At 55.4% G+C, this 5,532-nt stretch overlaps 1 long non-coding RNA gene across 2 annotated transcripts; it reads left to right on the forward strand.

Moving 5' to 3' along the window:
• The first annotated feature begins 352 nt into the window (after positions 1-352).
• Positions 353-2,884, forward strand: LOC121018261 (uncharacterized). Of its 2 annotated transcripts, XR_005785111.1 has the most exons (4): positions 353-491; positions 720-982; positions 1,148-1,318; positions 2,741-2,884. It is a non-coding gene; the product is annotated as an uncharacterized LOC121018261 (long non-coding RNA). The 2 variants fall into 2 exon arrangements; XR_005785112.1 differs by lacking the exon at positions 1,148-1,318.
• Positions 2,885-5,532: the final 2,648 nt, after the last annotated feature.

The following is a 5,532-nucleotide window of genomic DNA, read 5'->3' on the forward strand; positions in this document are numbered from 1 at the left end:
TCCAGGCTCTGGTTCCACCACGCTGAGGGGCAGAGCCCTCTCCTCGGAGGAGCAAGGTCTAGGACAAGGAAACTAACAACGACAGCACTAACGCTAACGAAACACTTACTCACCAAGTGCCAGGTGCGTATTCCGCCCCCAGTGCTTTACTACCTCAATTCGTTTAACCGCCACAACGCTGTTATCCCCATCTCATAGATGGGAAGACTGAGGCACAGAGAGGCCTACGCAACTTTGCCCAAACACACAGCGGGGCAGCCCAGGAGGCGGCTCCAGAGGCCACGCTGTTCACACTTCTCGCTCAAGGGAAGAGAAAGCTGGGAGAAGACCCAAGAGAAGTCATGCCCACATCCTCCCTCCAGCCGGCAGTTCTAGGGCTGCGGCTGCTTTCGCTTCCTTCTTAATTTTTCTGACAAGAACAGATGCCACCGCAGCTGACAACCAGCCGGCCGGTGTGAACGGGAAGGCAGGTCCGGCCGCTCGTTTGTCTGGTAAGAGAATGGAATTGGACAAGGCGGCAGCTGAGCTGTGGGAGACCTGGAGTTCTCCAGGGGTGGGGGCGGGAGCCGGAGGAGCCTCAACAGGTGGAGAGAGGGTGCGGTGGCGGGATGGGGTGCCCAGATGCCAGTGGACGCTCTGGACCAGCCCCTGCCTCTAATCTTTCCCTCCTGCCTTCTTCCCTTCCTCCCTCTCTCCCTCCTTCCCTTCCTTCTATCCAGGCCTAGTGCACAGACTCTCCAGAGCTATGCCGGCTACAGGAGCACAAGGAGGGAGCAGTCACTCTCACTGTCCTCAAGGCTGATGGCCCCTCAGAGCCTGGCATGAAGAGGGCTTTGACTTTGACGGAGCAGGACTCCGAAGCCCCGGCTGCCTGGGTGCCTTCCACCAAGTGAACTGCACAAGGTCCTGAGCTCCACATCTGTAAACCGGGGCGCAGACAGCACCTGCTCCGTTGGGGGCTGGGAGGACTGAGCTTACACGGGTAAGCACTCTGACACAGAGCCTGGCCCACAGCCGGCCAGCACCTTCTCCCTCCCCCCAGCTTCCTCGCCAACCCCGGGGAGCCTCGACGCTCCTGTCATTCCTCACCCCCCCTCACAATCCAGAAGCGCCCCTGAAGGTCTAACCACTGTCCCTCCTGCTGCAGGGCTCTTGTCATCCACGGCAGCTCTTTGCACGCACGTGCGGATGCGTTCCACGCTGCACTCACGCCCCTTCTGCCTCAGCCCCCGCAGGAGGGGTGTGGACACTCTGAGACCCTGGTCTCAGAGGAGGGAAGAGCTCGGCTTGGGTGAAACGGCTCCCGGCCCCGAACCAGGTGTGTCTGCCTCACCAGTGGCTCAGGCCTGGGTGCTATGCGGCACCCCGGACTGCGAAAAGCCAGCTCCTCAGGCCGTCCAGCTGCAGCACCAAGGTCCTGTTCTGACAGAGCTGGGGGCGGGGGGGCTCCCTGGCGCAGCCCCAGCCCTGCAGCCACAGTCTCAGGAAGCAAAGTCACAAGATCGCAGGGTTGGGCCACCCCTCTGGCTTAGCAAGCCCCTCAAAGAGGAAGCACATCCGTGGGTCCGGTGTCACGAGCGTGTGCCCGAGGAGGTGCTCTTTGTCAGTTCTGAGTGTGCACGATTGCGTGTGTCCGCGCGCCTCCGGGGGGGGCCCGGGCGGGGGGGTGGGTAACTGTGCATTGGCTTCTGTGCTTTGTGTGATTGTAGCTCACGTGTCTGTGTCTGACCGTGTCTCTCGGTACCTGCATGAACGTGTCTGTGTGGCCCTGGGACACTGTCCCAGACAGGGCACCTCGTCATCATCGCCAGGATCAGCATTGCTATCCCTCACTGAGTACTCACTGTCACTGGGGGCCGTGTGCTTTACCTACGTGGTGTCATTTATGCCTCACAAAACAAGCTTCCTGACTCCAACCCCTTGCCAAGCCCCATGCATACGGGGTCTCAGAGGCCAGGCCAGGCTCAGATTCCATGGTTTTGGTCTTTGAGGTCCCTCACATTCTAGCTCAGAGCGATATGCCAGACTGTATCTCCCACAGTCCCCCTCCTCAGCCAGGAAACTACCCCTCACTCTGCCAGACCCTGCTTCCTCGTGGAAGCACCACCAGCACCCCCCTCCACAGCCCTGCCACCTCCTCCAGGAAGCCTTCCCTGACTTGCCAAGGGTAGGCAACTCTGATGCCCCAGGCAGAGCCTGATTCCTCAACTAACCTCCAGTATATGGTAGGTGCTCAGGAAGTGGTAACTGAGCCTGTGACGCTTGCCTAGGAGTAAGGGAAGCAGGGAGGTGGCCCCATTTCCCTTCCTGAAGCTTCCCCCAGCTTCCTTCAAGGATGCAGCTCTGCTCTCTCTCCTGGCTCATCTGTAAGGCTCAAGGTGCCTCGTCCGAAGCAGACGATCTGAAGATGCCCAGACCCGGAGAAGCGACGTAGGGGTGTGCCCAGAGCAGGCACAGAACCCTGCTTGTAGCTGAACTCTCCCCTTTTCCCCAGACAGCTGCTACCCGCCCCCCCCCCAAACCTGAGACCAGCCACAGCCACCACCCCTCCCTGTGGTCTCTGGGTGGCCTCCAGGGGGCCTTCCTTGGAAGGGGGCAGAGCAGAGGGAGAGGAAGGAAGTGAAGCAAAAGCAGGGACAGACAGAGGAGCTCAAAGTCCAAGGAGGCTGCCGGAAGGGAGGGAAGGGGAGGCAGAAGAGAAAGGGGGACTGATCGTTTATTCCTCTCTCCGTGTCTGCAGGCTGATGCTTCCCCCTGGTTAACAACTGCGGTCCAGGCAGCGGCCCCAGCCCCTGCTAATTACCATGATTAGCACTGAGCAAGCTGCTGCATTTTATGACTCTCCAAACCAAAAAAAAATAATTAAAGCAATTACTGTCATTAACACTCTGCCCTCTTCACCACCTTCTCTGAGAGTGAGCAGCCAACAGGCCCCGGGAAGTCGTGATCAGACCCTGGGTGCCCTCCCCTCCCCATTTGGTGCCCCACCACCTGCCACCTCCAGGAGCACCAGCCTGGATAGTTCAAGCCCCAGCAAGCCTGGAAGGCCACAAGGCCTTGGTGGGACCCCAGGCAACCCCCTGCGAGCCTGGAAAAGCCGGAGCCAGACCCCCGGGGAAACTGCACAGAGAAGCTTCCCCTCCCAGGCAGGAGCCCACCAGACACACACACACACACACACACACACACACACACACACACACAAGACAAGGAGGACCCCTGCAGCCCCTGCTCCCTCCCGTCCCCACAGCCCGACTCAATGCTCCGCCACACCCAGCTGAGTGCCTGGGTCACCTAAACCATGGAGCTTCAGTTTCCTTGTCTGTAAAATGGGCTGCCTAATCTGCTTTGGCTGCTATAAAATACCATAGGTGGGGGTGTTTTAAACAACAGACAGTTGCTTCTCACAGTTCTGGAGGCTGGGAAGTCCAAGATCAAGGTGCCGATGAACTCAGTTCCCTGGGAGAGCCCTCCATCTGGCTTGCAGAAGGCTGCCTTCTCACTGTGTGTGCTCCTACCCCTTTCCTGCTTAGTGAACTAGGGATGGGGGAGGGGGAAGGAAGCCAGCCCTCAGGTGTCTCTTCATGTAAAGGCACCAATCCCATCATGGGGCCCCCAACCCCATGTCCCCAGCTAAACCTAGTTACCTCCCAAAGGCCCCACCTCCAAATACCACTACACGGGGGTTTAGAGCTTCAACATATGAATTTGGGGGTGGGGGCAGGGGTGGCTCCATTCAATCCATAGCATGGGCTTTTGAAATGCCTGTGAAACAATGCCTTCCTCATGAGCCTTTGAAGATTAAATGAGCCGATCAGCAGGATCACCTAAAACAATGCCTGGCACGTAGTAGGCCCCAAATCAGCAGTGGTTCCCTTCAAAGAAGGACTAGGGGAGAGCAGAAGGAGGTGCTGAGGAGGCTGGAGAAGGGACCAGGCTCTGGGCTGGGCTGCTTTCGTAAACCATGGTGCCTGTGACCCAGGGTTGTTGCAAGAGCCTAACTGATCTCCCTGCTCTGTCCCTGCCTCCTACCCTTCCATTTATTCTCAATGCACAAGCCAAAGTGAATCTTTTAAAGCATAAGTCACAGAGCACAGAGGATTCTTAGGGCGGTGGAAATACTGTGTAGGACAGCATAATGATGGATACATGTCATTACACATTTGTCCGAACCCATAGAACGTACTCGGACAGCAAACCCTGGTTTTTATGGTCTTTGGGTGGTAATGATGTGTCAGAGGAGCTTCGTCAATTGTAACAAATGTACCACTCTGGTGGGGGGCGTTGATAATGGGGGAGGCTGTGCACGAAGGGGGGCAACAGGTGGAGGAGAAATCTCTGTATCTGCCTGTCAATTTTGCTGTGAACCTAAGCCTGCTCTAAAAAAAAAAAAAAAAAAAAAAAAAAAAAAAAAAAAAAAGTCTTTAAATTGCCTCTCCAAAAAAAGTAATAAATACTTAAAAAAAAAAAAAATAGGGGTGCCTAGGTGGCCCAGTCGGTTAAGTGTCCGACTCTCGGTTTGGGCTCAGGTCATGATCTCATGGTTTTGTGAGTTTGAGCCCTATGTCGGGCTCTGCACGACAGTGCGGAGTCTGCTTGGGATTCTCTCTTTCCCTCTCTCTGCCACCCCCCCCACCCCCCGTTCATGCTCTTTCAAAATAAATAAACTTAAAAATTTTGTAATAAAAAATTAAAAGCATAAACCAGATCCTATCACTTTTCTGCTCAGAATCCTGCATGTATCCCCGTGTCACTCAGTAAAAGTAAAAGTCCTTATGATGATCTCCCAGGCCACTTCCTCTCCTGCTCCCCACCCCCACTTGCTCTGACCTCAAACATACCTAACATACTCCTGCTCTGGGGCTGCCCCATCTCTCAGGAACGCTTTCTCCAGATGCAACTCACCTCTTTCAGGACTTTACCCAATAGCTTCCCAGCGATGCAACTCTCACGTACCTCCCAGGCCCCTGCCCCTTTTACTCTTCCATTCTCCCATTGTGCTCAACACCTTCCAACACACTTTGCAATTTACTTGTTTATTGTGGTCATTCTTTATTCTCTAGCCTCCAGAAAGGCAGGGATCATTGTCTGTTTTGTTCTGATGATTTCCTACATCAATGCCTGGCACATAGTAAGGCACCCAGGAAATATTTGTCTGGTCTAATTGAGGAACTAATCTTAGCCAAAGCATTAGGCTTCGTCTGGAAGATCTAGTGGCGCCCCCTGGAGGGACGTGAGCCACCAGAGACCTCAGCACAAGTAGCGGATAAGCAACGGGCTTCGGACGGTGCAGGACTGGCCTTCAACAGCGACACCGTGTGTCGAGAAGAAGCAACAGCAGGAGTGAGCTCTCTTGTTTCTTCTGGGCGTGGCCAATGGAGAGGAGGCGGGGAGATTCTCAGCTGGGCTTTCTTCTAATAAAGGGCAACCAGCAATTATTTTAAAACTCAAAGTGCACATCCATTAGGATGGCTATTACTTAAAAACAACAACCAGATGGGGCGCCTGGGTGGCGCAGTCGGTTAAGCGTCC

This window comes from Herpailurus yagouaroundi, unplaced genomic scaffold (assembly GCF_014898765.1).
Source record: "Herpailurus yagouaroundi ecotype Mexico unplaced genomic scaffold, PumYag 77, whole genome shotgun sequence".
NCBI classification, from domain to species: domain Eukaryota; kingdom Metazoa; phylum Chordata; class Mammalia; order Carnivora; family Felidae; genus Herpailurus; species Herpailurus yagouaroundi.